The sequence below is a fragment of the Typopeltis vanoorti genome, chromosome 4 (genome assembly GCF_054136105.1).
Source record: "Typopeltis vanoorti isolate ZY-2024b chromosome 4, IOZ_Tvanoo_1.0, whole genome shotgun sequence".
Classification (NCBI taxonomy): domain Eukaryota; kingdom Metazoa; phylum Arthropoda; class Arachnida; order Uropygi; family Thelyphonidae; genus Typopeltis; species Typopeltis vanoorti.
Genome location: NC_143552.1, coordinates 88,430,770 through 88,454,170, shown reverse-complemented (window position 1 = coordinate 88,454,170; position 23,401 = coordinate 88,430,770). Strand labels below are relative to the sequence as shown.

Genomic DNA, 23,401 nt, shown 5'->3' with positions numbered 1-23,401 from the left:
AGTTGCTCAGATCAGCTCGAAGTTTGTTGACTTTTCATTCCAATGGGATTTTCCCGGTGAAGATTATATCATCAACGGCTTTCGCTTGCGGTTTGCAACCAAGCATTACTGTAATGATATAGGCTGTGCTGTATAGGAGCTTATTTGTTACCTTTATACTGTTGGTTGTGATGGTTTTAATCACAGCATTTGCATATAAGAGGAGTTGTTTAGCTTATATTTATGTAAAGCTTTTAATGGTGATAGTCTTATAGGGTCATTTATGGAGTTCATATGTTCCAATATCGCTGACTTTATTTTACATTGAATTTCTGTCAAAACCATTCGTATTTTGTCATATGTATACTGAATTGAATTGCAAAGTTTGATATAGCTATATCCTGATGATTTGCTGCTACTAGAGCTGTTGGTTTATGTATCTCTTGCAACTCAAGTTCAGTAAATATTTTTTTACGGAAAATGAAATTCTTTTGGTCCATAATTCTTTGTTCTGTTATTGCAGATTCTGGGAATTTTTGTATCTAAATCATTTACAGTGTTCGTCAGCTGAAATTGCTTTTATATATTTCTCTTGATCAAAATTAAAATTGCTGGTGTCAGTAATTTTTCCTCGTTTAATAGAAAAAATTGCGCTGTGCATTTATTTAAACCAAATTCCATTTTGATGTCCTGACTGAAAATACGAACTGGGTTCAGTAAAGAGCCTATTTGCTTGGCCGATATATTCCATATAACTTCAAGACCTCGTTTTTCTGGTGTTGATCTGTAAAAGCATTTCATAACTTCTCTGTTTTCTTCTACAGTCCATTTTTTACGTTTGGTTTCTTCCAGTCGCTTTTCAGCTTCTTGCCCTGATTACCCAGCAAGAGCTGCGTCCTGTAGCCCACTTGTCACCTGACGTCCATGATTCCCAACATCTTACGCAGTCCTTGATGACCTGGGCATTGACTGATCCGGTATGGATCTCTTTTTACTTTTCACCATTAAGATGGGGGATGGAACACTCTTAGTCTGGCTCCTCAGTTGACACCTGTCTGAAAAGAATGGCAGCCATGCTACCAGCAGAGCCACCTCATGCTTCAACATCACTGAAGCACGCAAACCCCACCTCCACGACAAGGCCGTGTTCCTTTTTTTTGGGGGGGGGGGTAAAATTATTATTATTTTTTTTTTATCTGAGACCCAAAGGAGTCAAGGACTCATCGATAGAGGCTATAAATCATCCAAACCAGCTGTTATACCTTCTGTTAATTTAATTCACACTAGATGCACTCACTATCCCTAAAGGCAAACTATCCTCTCATTCAGTCACTGCTCTGTGAAAGAAAAACCTAGCTCTTACTTTTTCTTGACTGTAAAGAAACTTAACATCCATGAATACCCCCGTGTTCACTTACTACCTTCCATATAAAGAAAAATTTCATCAGACGTTATCCTACAACACCGATTCAGAAGTTCATAGATCTCTATCATATCACCCTCTTTCTCCTGTTAAACCAGAGTCTAATCCACATACTTGCAATCTCTCCTCATAATCTGGATATAATCTTTATCACTCTTCATTGCACTCTTTCCACAGTTTCTTTATTCCCATGGAATCCAAGACACCAAATCTGCGTACAGTAATCAAGGTTTGGTCTTATCAAAGCTTTATAAAGAGGCAAAATGTCTTCCCAATCGTTATATGTCAAGGTTCGCTTCAGCGTTGCAGTTATCCTCTGAGTTGTATTTGCAACTTATTTCTATCTACTAATACACCAAAATCCATTGCTTCCTTCGTTTCTTGTAGCATAATTCCGTTAATGTCATATGCTACTGGACATTTCATGACACCAAAGTGCATAACTTTGCATTTACTGACAGTAAAATGATAGCCATTTTCGTTTGCCCAAATTTCCAGCCTATTCAAATAATTTTGTAAGCGCTGAATATCAGTAGCATCCCTGATTGCTCTGCCTATCTTCGCCTCATTGGCAAGCAATTGTGCATCTGTTTAGACCCTGACGGATGTCATTAATGTATAGATTGAACAATAATGGCTGAAGGACTGAACCCTGAGGTACACCACTGGTCACCGTTAATCTGGCAGATTAACACCCATATATATATATATATATATATATATTTTCTCAATTTTCTTTTATTCCGGAAACTCGGGACGAAAAACCCGAGTTTCCGGGATAAAAACACGCTTGCCCGTACCACAGATCGAAAAAGGCTTCGAAAAATTTCCTCTAGTCGCTCACTAGATTCGGAAGTAAGTCTTCCTACGTGTGGTCAATAGCTGTAGTGTGCAAACGCCACATCCACTGTGCTACACAGGCTCTTAGAGGATCTTGTTTGTTTACTTATTTCATTTTGAGTAGATCATTTTTCATCGTAAAAATATTATGTAAAACATCAATTATCGAAAAATAAAGTGATCGATTATACAAAAGAGGAATGCGACTTCATGTTCATAGCCAGAATTTATTATTTACACTGTGTATGGTACACCGTATATGGTATCCCGATGACCTGTAGTTAGAGGTCATTCAACCCTACATCACATGATGTTTGAGTGGAACACATTATACTGTGTTTTTTAAAAAGTATTTTTATTTATTTATCCCCCCCCCCCATTGATTGCGTGAGTTTTCTGGCTGGTTTGCATATTTTAAGACGAAAATAAATAAATAAGTAAAATCAAATTAGAGTTTCCGTGACTGAATAAATAAATAAAACATTATTGGTCCTTGTGCGTCTAGCTAACTCGATTTTGATTTAAAAAAAAAAAAAAAAAAAGCCCTCGTAAGGACTCCTCATGTCATAACGAGGAGCGAACACATATTATTTGAGAGGTCTGTGTTCTATGATACTTCCAAAATCTGTTATTTATTGCTCAGCGATATTTAGAGCAATTTTCTTATAACAATTTGCAGGATTTTAAGAAGAAACGATTCATAAATCGTTGGTTTTTTTTTAAAAAGATGTTCGTATTTTGATTAATATTAAGGAAACTTTATGTCATCTATTGTTTGTGCTGTAATTCAAAATTAAATTGGTGTTTTATCACAATATATTTATTGTGATAAAATTTGTGTTTAGATCTTTATTGTTGTCAGTTTGTCTTTGCGATGAATTCTCAAACTATCGTATTAGTCAAGTTAGCTGTGCACATTTATCAGAATTTGATTCCGATAGTGTGCTGCGTATGCTGTGAATGAGTCTTATTGCCTCAGTGATGTGATGGTATCCTTGTAGAGGATCGAGCAGCGTTTTAGATTTAGTGATGGCAAAGATTAGAAATATGCCATTGTTGTATGGCCTTTGAAAATATGCGCCATAAAAATTGGTTGTGGATATTGCCGTTGTACATATGGACAACATAGTTTGATGTGTGACTGTGACTTTTTTACACTTAGTTTCATTTAAACTAGTAATTTAAAATAAGATCAAACGTATTTTTGTATCCCCTTGACAGGAAAAGATTAGACGTACAAAATAGAATATGCGAACATACGTATGTATAATATTTGACATTTGATAAAATTGAGTGTTGTATAAAATCTTTAGATTATTTCTGATTGGTTGCTTTACTCTGCTGTTTTTTTGGTTTGAAATGGAATAGTTTATAGGTTATATTTTACATTTTATTCGTTAAAATATTATGCTAAGTATCAATATGTAGCAGTAGTCAAACTATTGCAGCATTTACTGGAATGCCAATAAAGTGCTAGATATCTTGGCATCTCATCTGGTTTATTAAAACTTCAATAATATTTTTATTCCGGCATTGTGTATGCCAGCAATATATATGAATAGTGAGTTTGACCATTTATATGAGAACTAGCTCACTCTTATATTATATGTTAAAACATATATAATCAATTTTCTTAAAGCATGATGAACAAGACATGGTTAAGCAATATTATGATAGGAGGTGAAACTAAACTGTCAAAGAAAAGTGGAATATTTTCATATATTATTATTCATATATTCATTTCATATATTATTATTAACATCAGTCTTCCATGGAGCCCAAAGACTATTGTGGTTGATCTGTGCTTTCTTACAAAAAGATTGAATGGTGATTTAAACCCAGTTTCTGCACTTGCTATACTCTTGGGTAGTGCATTCTAACCAGGACCGTTGTTAGAGTATATACTGCCCCTTAGTATGTACTATTTTGCCATCTAAATTGAAGAAAATATGTAATAAAAAAGAAAAATAACTTTTATGGTTGTTCATAGGTATTGCCATAGTTGCTTAGTAGGGTTACAGTGGTCCTGCATTCCACTCACCCAACACTTTCCATGCCAAGAACCTACTTTGCATTGTATGTCTCACACCCTTCTCATACAGCTTCTAGGGATCTGTTATTCTACTCTTATTTCCTTGTAATCTGTGAAATATCTCTACATTATAATCTTGTAACAACCCCTTGCCAACTTGCATCTTAATCAGTTTCTCTCCTTCTGTTCAAAGGTCTACAAATTCAATGCCATCAACCTGTCTTCATGTCCCATATTCCAGAGACTTGACACCGACTTAGCGAATGGTCTCTGGATACCTCCAAGATATCCTCATCTTCTTGTATTACAAATGAGTACATTACAACTGTTACAGTTACTAAAGTAATTATTGTAGCTTGATAGTGGGAAAGCATCAGGAAATTTTCATAATAGGCTTCATTTCAGGTGGGATTGTTTTGCAATTTCTTATTTTTTTTATTTTTCATTATGCACCATTTGGTTGTGAAAAGCACCCAGTCCCAATGCAAATCCTAGAGATGAAATTTTTTATGCTATTTTCAAGTAAAGCAGCAATTAAATTGAGAAAGCAAATTTCCCAACCACTCACTAGAAACTTTCTTTATTTTATTATTATTATTATTATTTGACACCTCCAGGGAGTCAAAGGGTTCATCGAGGGAGGGCACCTGCTCTACAACTCCGTTTCCACCATTCAATCACTGACTGACCGCAACTACACCAATGCCATCTACTGCCGACCCAGTGGATAGCGTATCCACTCTCCACCTACAAGGCTGCTGGTTCGGATCCCACGGTGGGATCCAAACCAGCAGCCCTGTAGGTGGAGAGTGGATACACTATCCACTGGGCCAACCAGGCTTCCTTACAAATCAGCCTGGCAAGTGAGAAGCTAAAAAATAGGCTGAAATATTACTCATTAAAAACTACTGATCCAATAGTTATCAATTGGAAAAGTGAGCTAAGGAATGAATTCATGTGTGTGGTTTTAGGATTTTGTAAACATTAAAGCCTTTATTTGATACTGACTACATAACTTAATTTCCATATTTCATAGTTATTATTATGATTCAGGCCTCCATTCAGTCAAAAGACTCATCATGGGAGGTCCTTCCTAAAAAACACAAAGACCATCATACCATTCCTTGAACTTATAGGCTGTTTGTGCTCTCTCACCACTCTATTAGGCAATGCATTCCATAGTTCAACCACCCTCCATGCAAAGAAACCACTCCTCACCCTCTTGCTCACAGCTTCCTTTTGTAACTTCTAGGGATGGCCCTTGTCCTCGCTCCCCCCCCCCCCATTCCACCAAGTGAAAGAACTCCCCAGTGTCAACCCTGTAACTATCTCTCAACAGTTCAAAAGTCTAAATCATATCTGTAGTCCACATTCCCTCAGCCGATCCTCATAATCAACATTGTATAGTCCTGAAACCACCTTTGTTATCCACCTCTGTACTTTCCACAGTTAATTTATCCCCTTCAAATCCTGGGAACCCAATTTGAGAACAATAGTCCAAGTGTGGTCAAGTCTGTGCTCAAGTCTGGTTTCTTGGGGATGAGGAAGCGGTGGAGAGGATTCAGATGAGAGTGACTAAGATGGTGAGTGGCCTGTGGAATGGGCCCTGTGAGGATAGATTGAGGGGGGGGGTGGATTGCAGAAATTGGCTGATAAGAGAAAAAGAGAAGGGGAGATTGATAGAAACATTTAATTTGCTTAAAGAGTTTTATAGGATAGATGCAAGGAAATGTTTCAGCACTTGGCAAGAGGGACCAGAACAAGGGGTCATCCCTGGAAGTTGAATAAAGGTGTGGTTAGTAGGGATGTGAGGACTAGATATTTTGCTTGGAGAGTTGCGAATGAGTGGAATGGGTTGCCAGAGCCGCAACTGACTCTAGCAACCCATTCAGGACTATACAGTGGTTTCAGCACTATACAATGTTGATTATGAGGATCGGCTGAGGGAATGTGGACTGCAGATATGATTTAGACTTTTAAACTGTTCAAGATGAGTGCCTCATCTGTTAATGAAGTTTCCCAGATGAGTCTTCAGACTCCATGGAGGTGTTTATATATTACTAGTAATACTATCTGATATCTCTGATTACTGGCTCATGGAAACAGGAGTGCTATCCTGAATCACCTACAATCTGACTTCACATGGGCTACAGGAATATTGGTATCTGCTTCCACTGTGTTCATAAGGCTTCATGAAGGTGGTCAGTTTGTTAGATGACTGGTAATCATCTGCAGTGCCCCCTATCTCCATGCCATAGGAGAGGATGTTTGAAATGGATGAATGGATGCTTGAAATCAAGTTGATTTGGAGTTCAATTGATATGAAGCTGGACTCTACATCAACTGAACCCAGGACCAATGAAAGTTGGTATTGTTTCCAGATGATTTGCTGTACAAAGTGATACCAGGAATGGTCTGATCTAAAGGGAACAAAGAACATCTTATCCTCAGACTAATATCCATAATTACTGAGAGGAGGCATATTAAAATACTTATAATACCAAATTCTTCTGTATTTGAAGAGGTAGAGATAACAAAACTGCTAAAAGCTCTTTTGATGAACAAGCTCTTATAACCATTAGATAAAAAAGTTGAAAAAATATCTTGCAATTCTATCTGTAATAACATAAGGAGTGGGCCTGATGAGCCAGTGTTTAATAGTTCCAGCCTTCTGACTTGGATGGTGATGAGATTCAGCATGGATATAATGGCCTGTATGAGTCTTCTTCCTAAAAACAGAGAAATGCAGGCTACCATCTGGTTGGCGAAGAATTAAAAGATCTAAAAAGGCTAACTTTATTTACTTCTTCCTCTAGGGTGAATTTGATCCTTGGATGAAATTCACCCTTGTAATTCATAAGAAGAGCCATTCTAGATAGCAAAAATGTCATCTACATATCTGAACCAATGATTAGGTCTAGGCGAAATGTTGTCAAAAATATGTTGTTCAAAGTGCTCCATAAAGAAATTGGCAATAGCAGGAAAAAGAGAATTGCCCATTGCTGTTCCTTCGATTTGTTGATGTAACTTGTTTTTAAAGGAAAAATAACCAGAATGTATTACAAAATCAAATATTTTAACATTCTGAAGGAAATTCTTGTTGTAGTAATTTAATGCTGTCAGATAAAGGAACATTAGTAAATAAGGTATGAGTCCATATAGTGAATGCATAGCAAAAGTTTTAAAACCACTAAATATTTTTGTTCCTTTTGCCCAATCAGAAAAATCTCCACCTCTCTTACTTCTCTAAAGGACAAGCTTCCACATCTCAATCATCCAGGTGTCTACCAGATTCCTTGCTCTTGTGGGTTATCTTATTTTGTACAAACAGGAATATCTGCTTTTTATTCAGTTGGAAGAACACAAGTCTTATGTTGAATACCTTGAACCTGAATAGTCTGGACTTGCAGAGCATGCCATCAACACTAGACATAAAGTTCATTGGAACAAGACAAGAATCCTTCACAGAAGTTGGTTCCTCATAGAACGGCTTTATAAAGAAACATGAGAAACTTTACTTCACTCTCCTAACTTAAACAGATCTGATGGTCTACATCTATCTGTTTTGTGGGAGATAACTTTTTAAATCAGCTAATCTTTCCTAACTTTTTTTTAAAATTGTGTGTGCATGTATAGTGCTTTTTTTCTGGAAAAAAAGGTGCTGGTACTCACCATGAAGATGTTATTACAGCAACTTCCACACTATTAACATATCCTCCGATATACCCTTGTCGTCTCTAGATTGCTTCTTGTTTTTGGTATCAGCTGCAGAATGATGACCTTGGAGCAGCCATGAGTCCACATATTTGCTAGGCTTGAAGTGAGCGAGAGGATGTCCTACTATTCTGATGAACATCAGTGCAGAAGTTGTCTGCACAAGCAGAGATGACCTAGATGAAGTTACTATAAGATTCATCTGAGAGAAACCTCTTTCACATTCACCGGAAGATATTGCAATTGTGCCCAAAGTGTGCTTTAGAGGAAGTAGTATGTCCGGGACTTTATTTTCTTGATGATATTCACGGAAACCACGAACTGCTACTCTTTCATTTAAGTAAAATTTGTGTGCTTTTTTAATTTCTTTTTTAATTTCAGTTTCAATTAAAACTTTGATTTCAGCTTCACCAAATGTCAGATGCTTCCCAGGATTTTCTGGCCAATATTTGGAATCTAAAATCTTTGCTCATTCAGGCAAATCAGCATCATCTCCTTCAAGCAGATGCTTTCCAACAGCTTCTTTCAGACTTTTATAGAAAGCAGATGAACTATTATAATTACGGCTATTTTGCCTGCTTCAGTTTAGGAGTGCCCCTGTTTAAATGTCATTGGCTATTCACTCACGGATTCTTAGGGCATTGTAGATGTAAGTTTACTAAAACGTATATGTAGCATAAGGAAGAGAAATTTACACATACCTTTTTCTGGGTGTTGCGGCTTTTCTTCTTTATGCGATGTCCGAAAACTATTGAGTGTGTGGAGGGGGGTAGGCAATTTGGGAGAATTAAATTAGAAAAACCCGGGTTTTTTTCCGTAATATATATATATATAAACATATATATTATATTACTATATTATATAGGGTGGGGGAAAGGTGAAAGGGTTGATTATTTATATAGGGGGAAGGGGAAAGGGGGCTGACAGGATGCGGTCCGTTTCAACTATTCTCGGTCGTCATCTAAACACATTGGGGCAGATGAACTTATTGCAGGACTGTGTCTTTCATTTTTGTGGAGCTCAATCCCTTTGAACTTCATGTTCTTCTGACTTTGAAGAGAAATACTGTAGTACGGACGAGGATTTTCAATTCTTTCTTCAAAAAGTTGAACTGTACAAGTCAATATTTCTCTCTTGTAAATCTAGACTTAGTTCACTAAGTTCTTGGAGAGCATCACACATAAGGCCCAAATCAAGAACAAACTTGCATGATGTTATTTTTCTTAAAAGGCCGTCATAAAAAAAAGTGATCTGTTTTGCTTCTTCTTCTGTCTTCTTTTGCCTCCAGAAAGTGATGGACGAGGACTTCAAAGTCTTGCACACTGCAGAAACAGTGCAAAAGCTAGATGCAACCCAGCGAGTGCTTAAAATTCTGCCAATTTTAAGAAGTTGAAGTTCTAGAGTCGGTGCACATTTCTGTAGTTCCCTAGCATTCTTAGGTGAAGCATGATAAGTCACATAAAGTTTCTCCATGAAACTCTTAAAGTGATTCACTCCTGCCACATTGTTCACTGTGTCACTAACAGACAATTCAAGGCAATGGCTAGCACAATACCAGAAAATAACACTAGGAAACTTCTAGTGTTATTAGCCTTCTTACACCATTACACACACCAAACAACACTGTTGCACCATCACAAGTTACAGACAATAAGTACTCCTTTAAGTAATCTTCAGATAATCCTAAGCACTCAAGATGACTAATTAAAGAGTTTAGAATTCCTCTAGCAGTTACATCTGATAATTCGATCAAATCTAGGAAAAGACTCACAGGAGCCGAAAGTTCAGGAAGAACTACACGAACAATAACAATCAGTGTTGTTGTGTTACTTACAGTTGTCGATTCATCAATAAGTAACGATATTTTGTTCTTGGAGTTCACTATATTGTCTGTTAATGTTTTTCTCATTTCATTTGCGATATGGCTCACAGTGTTAATGCAAGCATTTGCAGAATGAAGAATATATCCCATTCTAGGCCATTAAGTTCCTGTAAATTTATTTCGTCTACAAAGTTGTGAAATGATTGATGTCTCCTTGCAACTTTGTAAGCTGTTCAAAATGCTTTTCTTGTTACATCTTTATTATGAGACAAAGTATTTAGGAAAACTTTCTCTGTTTTGTTTTTTTGCTTCAGATTTTACTTTAAATTTTAAATTCTGAAATTTTTGTTGCCATGTGTTTATCGACAGCAAGACTTCCAACATCACGACACACACTTTACAGACCAACATTTTATTCTTCACATACAGCCACTTGTTTCTCTTGCAGGTCATTTTACTGCAAAAGTGTCCGACATTCGGGCCAATCATTTCAGAATCTCCTTCCTTTTGACCACTTGGATCTTCGGTCTTGGTTTCATGATCCTCTTTCAATTGTATTTTTGGTGCTAGTTTTCTGTTTTACAGTATCACAAGTAGTTTCAACAATTTCTGTTTCTTCAGCCTTCCTTTTTTTTACTCATTGGATAAAGTAACTACTTATTTTACTCATTTTGAACAATAATTGCACTGATTTAACTTAGATCAATACAAACCGCTTGGCCAGCCTGGCTGGCCGAGTGGTTAACATATCTACTCTCCAGCCAAAAGGCTGCGGGTTCGAATCCCACTGTGGACATGGATGTTTGTGTTTGTCTGTGGAAAAACTAGTGGTGGTGGTCGGCAGTAGATGGTGTTGGTGTAGTTGCAGTCAGTTGGTGGATGGAGTGGTGGAGACAGAGTTGTTTAGCAGGTGCCCTCCTTCGATGAGTCTATGGACTCCCTGGAGGTGTCTAATAATAATAAAACTCACGTGAACACCTGCCTGTTGCAGAGTGAATATAGAACTGATAAACTGATATTGGAAGCATTCGGAAATGAACACAACTTCCTGTTTCCGGGTGCCAACCTATGAAACAGGAAAGCAGGGTACCAACTTATGAGTAATCAAAACTAAAAATTCATTTCGTCAACACAGTACCATCTACCAGAATATTTATAATACATTTTGCTGTCAATAAATCGTAAATTTTTAAAAACTTAAGAAAAAAGGTGTCAGTACTGCGTACTGTTTCATACTGCCCAGAAAAAAAGCACTATATATATATATATATATATATATATATATTTTTTTTTTTAAAATAGAGATTTAATGACTTTAAACCGAGATAAAATATTAAGTTTTAATGGGAACAATACAACTAGTTTCAGCTTTTTACAGGTATCCATTAAAGATAGAAAATAATAATAAAAATTGAAGTTTCTAAAAAAACTGAGAATCGCAGGTAAAAAAGCAATACATAATTGACATATAAAAAACGTTGCATTTTTTCAAGTTGTTCTATCCAACGTGCCATTGTTTATTGCGTGCGTGCTTGTAGGCTCTCGTGAACACCAGTATTGAACAACTGCAGTATGGCTACCAGGGATGTTGTAACTCAAATTGTTGTTTAAATGTTCAGGATTAAGGAGGATTTCCCTGAATTCCACAATTTTCCTTTCAAACTCATCACTGCAGTGAAAAATGTTTTCAGATCTATCCCAGCAAACTGAGTGACTTTGGAGATCATCATGAGGATTGTTTGAAAAAAGAACATGACTGGATAACGCAGTTGCATGTGATCTTTTATAGGAGATGTCTCTCTTATGTTCCTCTATACGTAGTTCAATAGATTTATTAGTCTGTCCAAAATAAGGAATATTACAATCACATCAGAATTTATATACACCTGGATATTTTAGGTTGTGATGAATAGGCTTCTGATGGCTTATAAGAGAACGGATTTTAGGAAGAGTAGTGAAAAACGTCCTGATGTTGTATTTTTTAAGGACCTTAGCCAATTTATTAGAGACTGAACTAATGTATGGGATGGAGATCAAGTTTTATAACAAGGTGACGGCTGAACTGGATAAGGGAAATGGGTTTACAGTGATACTGCTGGACCTGGCAAAGGCGTTTGACAGGATACCACATGGAATTCTAATCCGTAAACTACAACATATGGGAATGGATATAGGGTTGGTGAGATGGATAGCTGGGTGGTTGATGGAGGGATATCAAAGAGTAGTTTATTCAGAAGTAGAGTCCAAAAGACGGCCTGTGACTAGTGGTGTGCCACAGGGTTCTGTTCTTGGACCACTGCTGTTTAATCTGTTCATTAACGATATAGGGAAGGGTCTAAGTGGGACAGTTCATTTGTTCGCTGATGATGCAAAGTTGGGTAGGGCGATAGTGAACGCAGAAGATGTCAAAGTCTTGCAAGATGACTTAGATAGATTGGAGTTCTGGACTAAGGAGAATGGATTATTATTATTATTTATTATTGTTCCGGGAAACTCCAAGGAGTCGACCGACTCATCGAGGGAGGCCCTAACATCATGTCAAGAACAACTATTCAACATTCACACAGTATCTATCATACCTTGCCTTGAACTCATTCACGGTCGTAGCACCCACAACAGACTCTGGAAGCTTATTCCACTCATTTACCACTCTCCAAGTAAAGAACCTAGCTCTAACACCCTTGTCAACCACGCTCTTGCCCAGCTTCCATGCATGGCCCCTAGTCCTCCCACCACCAGTCATATTTTCAAAAATGTCTTCTGGATCAATCTTATAAAAACCCTTCAGTAATTTGAATGTCTCAATCATATCACCCCTCCTTCGCCTATCGTCCAATTTCTGCAACCCACAAATCTTCAACCTATTCTCATAAGATTCATTCCACAGACCTGCTATCATCTTGGTCACTCGTCTCTGGACCCTCTCCACTTCCTCCCCATCACGAAGAAACCCTGGTGCCCATAGCTGGGCACAGAAGTCCAGATGGGGTCTTATCAATGCTCGATACAGAGGAACAACAACTTGTTCGTCTCTGCATGTTAAAGTATTTTTCAGAAGCCAAGTGATTTGGTGAGCTGTTTTAGTTACTTTTGCAATGTGCCCCCTAAACTTCAACTCCCTATCCACCAACACTCCCAAATCCCTGGCCTCATCAATCTCCTGGAGTATGATTCCACCAATGCGATATACTGCTGCTATTCTTTTCACCCCAAAGTGCATAACCTTACACTTTGCCACATTAAATTGACATCCATTTTTCCTAGCCCAGTCCTCCAAACTATCCAAATCATCCTGTAAAATTTTGACATCTTGTGCACTCACAATTGCTCTACCCAACTTTGCATCATCAGCAAACAAGTGAACACTTCCTCTCAGATCCTTTCCAATATCATTGATGAACAAATTGAAAAGCAGTGGTCCAAGAACAGAGCCCTGTGGCACTCCACTAGTCACAAGACGTCTTTTAGACTCCACTCCTGAGTAAACCACTCTTTGATATCTCTCCTTCAATCACCCTCTTATCCATCTCACCAACCCTATATCTATACCCATCTGCTCCAGTTTACTGATTAGGGTTCCATGTGGTATCCTATCAAAGGCCTTGGCAAGGTCCAGTAGTATCACTGTAAACCCATTACCCCTATCCAGTTCAGCCGTCACTGTGTTATAAAACGTGAGCAAGTTACTGAGGCATGATCTACCCTTCACAAAACCATGTTGTCCCCCATACGATATCCCATTTTCATCTATCCAATCCTGTATTCTTTTCTTGACTAATTTCTCTAAGACCTTGACAATGATTCCTGATATGCTAATCGGTCGGTAATTTACAACAGCAGTCTTGGAACCACCTTTATGCAGTGGAACTATTTTCCCCTCTTTCCACCCGCTCAGGACTAACCCAGACCCGACACTCAAATTAAACAAAATGGTCAAGGGTACTGACAATTCTTTAGCTGCTTCTCGTACAACACGAGCTGGTATACCATCCAATCCCACAGATGTATTGACATTGAGGTTATGCAATAGACTACTCACCTCCACTTCATTAACCACAATTCCTGTATAATCTACTGGTTTATTCGTTTCTGCAATGTCACCACCTGGATGATATACTTTTGCAAAGTGCTCACTCAGTAACTCAACTATCTCAACTGATTCAGTTACCTCCCTACCATCGGCATTCTTTAAAATCAATCTGCCATGTACATTTTTCCTTTTACTTGCTACATATCTAAAAAACTGTTTAGGATTCTCTTTAGCCTGCATGGCCAATGTTTTTTCGTAATCCTTTTTTGCTTTTCTTACCACACTCGTCACCCTTCTGGCCTGCGCTTTATACCGTTCATGTGCCTGCCAGTCACCATTCTCCTTAAATTCCCTCCATAGTTGTTTCTTTTTTTGCAACTCAAGCTTAATGGTGTTATTCATCCATTTAACCCCTACTTGATTTATTATTCGGACTCTAGGTATACAGTCAGCCATTGCTTCATGCAAGCACTTCTTAACTACCTCCCATGCACTATCAACTTCTAGTCCTTGCAGTTGTACATGCCATGGCACTGAACCAATCAAACTCCTAAGCTTGTCATACTTTCCAGCCCATTCCACATGTACCCTGTCTTAATTGAAAATTCTACACCTTTAGCCACCTCCCAAGTTAAGACCCGATGATCACTCTCACCGATTGGTGGCAATGTGGTCATATTTGTTACAGCCAAATCCTCAGATGTAATTACTAGGTCAAGCACTCTCTGACCCCTAGTATTTTCCATTACATGCTGTCGCAGATAGTTATCCCTTAATAACCACATAAAATCCAGTTCCTTCCTCCCGTGTGTCCTCTCCTCACTCCAATCAATGCGACCATAGTTGAAATCTCCCATAATAATCACCCTCCTTCCACCCATTTCTTCTATTTGCTTGTGCATACTGTCACCACCATCTTTTCCATCACCTGGTCTATAGCAGCACCCAATTGTATATTTAGTTCTGCTAGCCACAATCTCACACCAAATGGCCTCAAATGTGCTCTTTTCTCTATCCTGCAATTCAACTTCTATTCTCCTTGGCTGGAGCTCATCAGCTATCATCAACAATACTCCTCCCCCCATTTTATTCTCTCTGTCATTCCTGAACACACTATACCCATCACATTCAATCCCACTAGTTATATCATCTACAGTCAGCCATGTTTCACTAATACCTATAACCTGTGGTCTGGAAGTGCCAACCATAGCCAAAAACTCTTCCTTCTTGTTCCTAATACTCCTAGTATTAGTGTACATGAATTTAAGACCCCCATTAGCCCCAACCCTACCTTGATGCCTTATATTAACTATCCCACTCAGATTTGTTGTCCTTATTTGCTCTGGCATATTATATTCATTCTTCATTCAACTGCCTCCATAAGGACTGTATCTCTACTCCCCCCCCCTAACAAATCTAGTTTCCCTGAATTTGCACATCCACTACATTCAGCAACACTTTCTCAAGTCTTCTTACACCGTAACCATTCAAATGCAAGCCATCCATCTTATATAGATCCTTTTGCCCATCAAACTCACTCCACACATCCACAAATTCCACACCACTCGTCATACATAACCCACGCATAAAGTCATTCGCAATTATAGCCCTCCTTTTAAACATTTCACTGTCATACCGTGGCAAAAGACTAATCATTCTAACTCTCTCACTCTTTTCTTTTGCTACATGGATGTCAATTTAATGTGACAAAATGTAAGGTTATGCATTTCGGAGTGAAAAGATTAGCAGCAGTATACCACATTGGTGGAACTGTACTCCAAGAGATTGATGAGGCCAGGGACTTGGGAGTGTTGGTGGATAGGGAGATGAAGTTTAGGGGACACATTGCAAAAGTAGCTAAATCAGCTCATCAACTCACTTGGTTGTTGAAAAAATACCTTGACGAGCAGAGACAAGCAAGTTATTGTACCTCTGTACCGAGCCCTGATAAGACCTCATCTCGACTACTGTGCCCAGATTTGGTCACCTCGGTTCCTTCTTGATGGGGAGGAGGTGGAGAGGATCCAGAGGCGAGTGACTAAGATGATAGCAGGTCTATGGAATGAACCATATGAGAACAGGTTGAAGATTTGTGGGTTGCAGAAACTAGTTGATAGGCGGAAGAGGGGAGATATGATTGAGACATTCAAATTGCTAAAAGGATTCTATAGGATTAATTCAGATGATATTTTTGAGATCAGGACTGGTGGTGGGAGAACTAGGGGACACCCATGGAAGCTGGGCAAGAGCGTGGTTAGCAGGGGTGTTAGAGCTGGGTTCTTTACTTTTAGAGTGGTAAATGAGTGGTATAAGCTGCCAGAGTCTGTTGTGGGTGCTATGACAGTGAGCGAGTTCAAGGCAAGGTATGATAGATACTGTGAGAATGTTGAACAGTTGTGTGAACATGATGTTTAGGGCCTCCCTCGATGAGTCTAAGGACTCCTGGAGTAGCCCGTAGTAATAATAATAATAGATGCAACCTTTAAAAATAGTAGTTTCTGTAGTGCACTGCCTAGGAGGATCCAGAAGAAATTTCTTAATCGTTTTTTCAGAATATCCATTTTGTTTAAAAATAAGAGAAAGGTGATTAATTTCTTTTTGGAGTTCATCTGTTTCATTTAAAAGAGAGCATGCTCTGTGTCCTAAGGTAGAAATAGTTCCGAGCTTTTGTGGTGGAAAATGATGAGATTGACAGTGCATATATCTATTAGTATGAGTGGGTTTTCTGTATATAGAGATTTTAAATCTATCAGAGCATCGTGTAAGAATTACATCCAGGAACGGAAGGCACTTATTTCGTTCTAGTTCGGCAGTGAATTTTATATTAGGATGTTGGTTGTTAAGATGATGAAGAAAATCCATGAGAGATGTGTGCCCATGACTCCATATGATAAAAATGTCATCAACATAACGTAAACACAGTTTCGGTTTAAATGAGAAGGATGATATGGCTTTCGTTTCAAAATCTTCTAGGAAAATGTTTGCTAGAACCGGGATATATATACATATGTATATATATTTGAAAGAATGATCATTGACTTGGTTAACATACATATTTTTTTAAAAAGAATTGAATGACTAAAACCGAGATTTAAGTAAAAAGGTTTTAATATTAAAACACGACTAGTTTTGGCTTGTAACAGCCTTCATCAAGTAACATTATAAAAGAAAGATAAAACACTGAAGCTTAAATAAACTATGAACAACATAGAGAGTCTCATAATTGACATTAAAACATTGTGGTTTTATTTAAAGCTCTTCTTTCGTTTGTTGTATTGTTGGGAAAGTGCATGCTAGTAGCATCTCATGAACACCAGTACATGATTACAGCTGAATGACTATCTGGGAGGTTGTAGCTCAAGTTATTATTTAGATGAACAAGAGTGAAGATGATTTCCCTAGATTCCACGATTTTTCTCTCTAGTTCATCATTTTCTCGGCTAATCCTAATGATGAAAGCCAAAGTCACACAGCCTGCTGGGAAAAATCTACTAACATCTTCCGTTGCAATGATGAACTAGAGAGAAAAATCGTGGAATCTAGGGAAATCATCTTCAATCCTGTTCATCTAAATAATAACTTGAGCTACAACCTCCCAGATAGTCATTCAGCTGTAATCATGTACTGGTGTTCACGTGATGTTACTAGCACGCACTTTCCCAACAATACAACAAACGAAAGAACAGCTTTAAATACAACCACAACGTTTTAATGTCAGTTATGTATAAGAGACTCTCTATGTTGTTCATAGTTTATTTAAGCTTCAGTGTTTTAGTGCTTTTTCTTTTTTCTTTCTTTTATGTCACCTGATGAAGGCTGTTACAAGCTGAAACTAGTCTTGTTTTAATATTAAAACCTTTTTACTTAAATCTCGGTTTTAGTCATTCAATTCTTTTTAAAAAAATATGTACACACACACACACACACACACACACACACTGTATATATATGTATAATGGTGTGCATGTGTGCTGAGTTTGTTGATTTGTTAGCAAGGCATTGGTGCCATTTTCAGACATTCTTGCAGTGTGTACACTTCTTAGTGTGTGTTTATAATGTCTGAGAAAATAGAATTGCCCACCACATGTGAAATTAGGTTCAGTTATCCATTTCTTGAATGCAAGGAACGTTAAAGCAACTGAAATCCATCGGCAAATTATTGAGGTTTATGGAGAACACACAATGATTTGACCCGCTACCATGAGCATGGCGATGCTTTCTTGAGCAGACTTGTCACCAGGGTCGAGACTTGGGTGTTGCATGCAACCCATGAATCCAAACAACAGTCTATGGAGTGGAGGCGCACCTCATTATCAGTCAAGACGAAATTGAAGACAATGGTTTCCACTCGAAAATCATGTGCACTGTGTTTTGGGACAGACAAGGAATTTTGCTGGTAGACTTCTTGGGTCAAGGCTCCATAATCAACATGTGTATGTACTGCCAAATCCTTAAGAAACTGTATCATGCGATCCAGAATAAACGACGTGGCATGCTTACCAGGGGCATTGTTTTGATTCATGATAACGCCTGCTCACATATGGCTGGCGTAACACAACAACTTCTCTCCACCTTCAGCTGGGAACAATTCAATCATCCCCCATATAGTCCTGACCTCATGGCAAGTGACTTTTACTTGTTCAAACATCTGAAATCTTTCCTTTGTGGCTGCGGTTTCAAGATGACGAGGAGATCAAAGAAGCAGTCAGTATGTGGTTTGCATCACAGGTGGCAACCTTCTACGACGAAGGTGTACCACTCCTGGTTCCTCTTATGATAAGTGCCTGAACAATTGCAGAAATTATGTAGAAAAGTAGTGAAAGATGTCTACTTTAATTTCCAATAAAGTTTTTTTGTAAGTATATTTTTGTTTCTCTGACAGCCTATCGGAACTTACTTTCTGGACGTCCCATGTATATATATATATACAGGGTGTTCGGGATAAATTTGACAGTTTCGTAAGGAAAAAGAAAATCTTCTTTGTATCTATTAAATTTAATGAATTGACAAAAAACATTACAGGCAGAGTTAATTACAATACTATCAACAAGATTTACTCAAAATAACCACCATTAGCATCGATCACAGCTTCAATCCTGCTTCGGAACCTCGAACAAGCTGATGCTACAGTCTCCCTGGGAAGGGCCGCAAAAACTGTTTTAATTTTATCCATTAACTGGGCTTTTGTATTACTGGAAGTGCGATTGGTGTCTTTTTCAACTGCGCCCCATACAAAATAATCCATGGGGTTAAGGTCTGGGGAGTTTGGAGGCCAAACATTTGGACTGGTGAAGTCGTAGAAATTTTCAGACAACCATTTTTGACTTTTCCCAGAGGTGTGGCAATGGGCCGAATCCTGCTGCCATACATACGGCCTACCATTGGCTACCCTTGTTATCCAGGGCTTGACTACAGTGTTTAGCAACTCCACGTAGCCATCTGAAGTCAACCTGAGGCCCTCTTGGAAAAAATGCGGAGGCATCACATTGCCTTCAGAGGATACACATCCGAAAACCATCACAGTTTGGGGAAATTTAGTCTGCATTACACGAGGAATGTCCTTTGTACTGTATGCAAGCCATCTGTTATTCTGCGTGTTGTGTTTTTGATCCTGGCAAAAGTTTTTCTCATCGGAAAAGAACCAGATTGTTTGTGGTTCCGCAGGATGTTTCACTTTGCTTAGAAGTTTCTTCGCGTTTATCAAACGTTTTTCACGGGCCTTTTCTGTAAGCAGCTGACCTTTGCGGCGCTTGTATGAGTAGTAGCGGAGGTCTTCATTGAGTGCAAGCTTCATAGTAGAGGCTGCAACATTCATTTCACGTGACAAAGCCCGAATTCCAATGCCAGGGATCTTCAACACCTGTTCCTGCAGATTTGCGAGGAATTCTGCTGTACGAACGCAATCAGATCGTCTGCTAGGGATCTTTCTTCTTGCTACATCCTCGTAGTCACCATTGCAAGTCTCTAGTTCATGCCTGATTGTTTTTACTGTATTCAGGGAGCATTGGGCAGCAGTCGAAATATCCTTATTTTGATGGCCGGCACGAATCATCATGATACAAGTTATTCTCTTCCATGATTCAGGTGGGTTCCAGCTATCCATCCTTTCTGACATCTTGTATATGAATGAAGAAGGGTCCAACCTTTTAAATGAAGAGAAGTGTGTGTTAATACATGTAACTTACGGAAAAATATAATTAATTATAAATATGTCAAATTTATCCCGAACACCCTGTATGTATATATATATGTATATATATATATATATATATATTATTTTATTTAATTATTTATTTTTATTTATTTATTTTATTTTATTTTACTATTATTTTTTAATAATTTAGAAAATTTTATCAGTCTTTTTTTTAATTAATTAAAATATGGAATAAACTCATGTAATATATTATTTATTAGTATAATTTTTGCCTGAGTATCACAGGCATCTTTAGTACAAAGATGATAGAACAATAACTGACAATTCCAAAAGGCACAACCTAAATAGCTTATGTAAGATAACTAAAAAAGGTTGTGCCTTTTGGAATTGTCAGTTATTGTTCTATCATCTTTGTACTAAAGATGCCTGTGATACTCAGGCAAAAATTATACTAATAAATAATATATTACATGAGTTTATTCCATATTTTAATTAAAAAAAAGACTAATATCCACTAAAAGGATACTTATGTAGAAGTGGTCTGATTTGGGGTGGCATCTCTTTAGATGGTTGCATTGACCTGTATATGCTTCCTAGTGAAACCATGAATGCAGCAAATTATAGAGATGAGGTCCTGCAACCTCCCCCCCCCCCTCCCATGTTCATATGTGTACAGGTGTGATAGGGGAGACATTTTTCCTACATAACAACGATGCTCTCCCTCATTGAGCAAAGCTTGTGGACTAATATCTTCAAGATGAGACTATCATATGTATGAACTGGTGACCCAGCTCTCCTTACCTTAATCCTATTGAGCATGTCTAAGATGCTCAAGGTATATGTGCTGCTGCTCTCAATCCCCTTCTCCAAAATCTTGAGATACTTAGGTGAACTTTGCAGGAGCAATAGTTATGACCAGCTGAGCTCCTGGACACCATTATAAATGGTATGAAACATCATTGTGAGCACTATTGCTTTGAGGGAGTGACCACATTCCTTAGTGAAGCATTTTGTCAATTTCATTTTGACCTCTTTTTGTTTTTGACCATTGTCTTTATCAACCCATTTATTACTGAATTAAACTGTTTATTTACAGTTTTTGTGGGTGTTTCTTTTTATATATTTTACATTTTTCTTTCTTATATCATTTTACATTTTACTGAAGTGCATAATAATTCATCGTACAGTTTTTGAGTTATCGTGATTTTTTTTGTTCCTTAATTTATGAAAACCAGTGTATTAGTTCACAGATAGACCAATTATCATATATTCCTGATAAGCACCCTTGGGAAAGGGAGAAGTATACAGGAAAATCTGTAATAATAGGAGGTGTTCATGTATTATATTATAATAATGCTACATGAAAAGCTTAAATCATTACCAACTTATAATCAACAAATTTTGTTCTCCAAATTGATCTGTTATTTGTCATAACTTAGTATTGTAACAGCATTATTCTGAAAGGATAATGCTGTTACAACTTAAGGGAAACCCCATTAACATAAATATCATCCAAGCTTATGCACCCACAGCTGACAAAAGTGAAGAAGATGTTGAAGAGTTTTATGAACACCTAAAAGAGATTAAAAACCTAACAAAGAAACATGATATAAACATATTGATGGGTGACTTCAATGCAAAAGTGGGAAGAGGGGGTTATGGAGAAATTGTTGGCGAACATGGCTTAGGCACCAGAAACGACAGAGAAGATCGCCTAGTCCAGTTCTGTCAGGAAGAAGATCTAACAATAGCAAATACCTGGTTTAAACTTCCACCCAGAAGACTGTACACTTGGAAATCGCCTCAAGATAACCAACATAACATTGTCAGAAATCAAATTGATTATATACTGATAAATAAAAGATTCCACAGTAGTATAAAGAGTGCAAAGACTTATCCTGGAGCAGATATCTCATCAGACCACAATCCCATAGTTGCAGAAGTACGTCTTAGATTAAAATCAGCTAAAAAATCACAAAAGAAGAAAAAGAAAATTGATGTAGAAAAACTGAAAGACCCGAACATAAATAAAGGTGCCAAGACACAGCTTAACCTGCGATTACAACAGATTAACATAGAAGAAAATAAAAGTGTGGAATCTCTTTGGAATAGCTTAAAGAATGCCATCGTAACAAGTATTGAAGAAGTAGGTTATGTGAATGATATAAAACAACAGGAATGGATGACAGATGAGATTCTTTCTCTTATTGATACAAGAAGAATGTACAAAAACAAAGACCTTGCCAGGTATACAGAAACACATAAGAAAAAAATAAAAGAAGCCAAGGAAAATTGGATGAAAAATTTATGTACTGAAATTGAACTGCTTCAGAAGAAACATGATAATTTCAATCTGTATAAGAAAATCAACGAAATTTTTGGAAAACTGAGGAAAAAGCAAATAGTGTCTCTAAGAGACAAAAATGGAAAAATAGTTCTAGAAGAAGAGAATAAAGCACAGATTTGGATAAAATATGTAACAGAACTTTTCAATGATACTAGACAGAAGCTTATAAATATAAAAGATAACATTCAAGGACCAGCAATCATGAAATGTGAAATAGAGAATGCTAGACTAACAAGTAAAACAGGAAAAGCCAGTGGACCAGATGGTGTGCAAACAGAATTTTTAAAATTAATAGAACCAGATAACATCAAACTTCTTGAAAAACTATTTAATAAAATATATGAAAGTGATGAATTTCCATCAGATTGGCTCAAATTTACATTTATCACTGTTCCAAAGAAACCCAAAGCGAATTCCTGTGGTGACTTCCGACTTATTAGTCTAATGATCCAAACATTAAAAATATTTTTGAAAGTAATTCAGAATCGTATTTATAGAAAAAGTGAAGAAACTCTAAGTGAAACACAATTTGGCTTTCGGAATGGTTTTGGTACTAGAGAGGCCCTTTTCTGTACCCAAATATTGATACAAAAATGCATAGAAAAACAGAAATCTGTCTTTATGTGTTTCATAGATTTTGAAAAAGCATTCGACAAAGTCAGACACACTAACTTAATAGAAGTCCTTCAACAAATAAGGCTAGAAGAACAAGACATAAGACTAATAACAAATCTGTATTGGAATCAGTCAGCTACCGTTCAATTAGACAACATTACCACCAGTGATATTAACATCAAAAGAGGAGTGAGACAAGGATGTGTACTCTCATCACTCCTGTTCAACATATATGCAGAGGTAATCTTTAAAAAAGCATTGGAAGAATGTTCAGAGGGAATCGCAATAAATGGAAAGATTGTTAACAACCTACGATATGCAGATGACACCGTGCTAATTGCAGATAACATTATGGATCTCCAAAAACTCATTGACAGAGTATACATAGAAAGCCAAAGAATGGGAATAAATATAAACATCAACAAGACAAAATACATGATCATCA

The 23,401-nt window shown here is 37.4% G+C and overlaps 1 protein-coding gene across 2 annotated transcripts in view; it reads left to right on the top strand.

Annotated features, from left to right (window-relative positions):
- The first annotated feature begins 2,946 nt into the window (after nt 1-2,946).
- The window catches only part of LOC150107481 (nucleolar transcription factor 1-A-like), a 554,391-nt gene continuing 533,936 nt past the window's right edge, over nt 2,947-23,401 (top strand). For both annotated transcript variants that reach the window (XR_016548246.1, XR_016548245.1), the window contains exon 1: nt 2,947-3,502. The gene's annotated coding sequence lies outside the window, so the exon portion shown is untranslated. The remainder of the gene's footprint in view (nt 3,503-23,401) is intronic.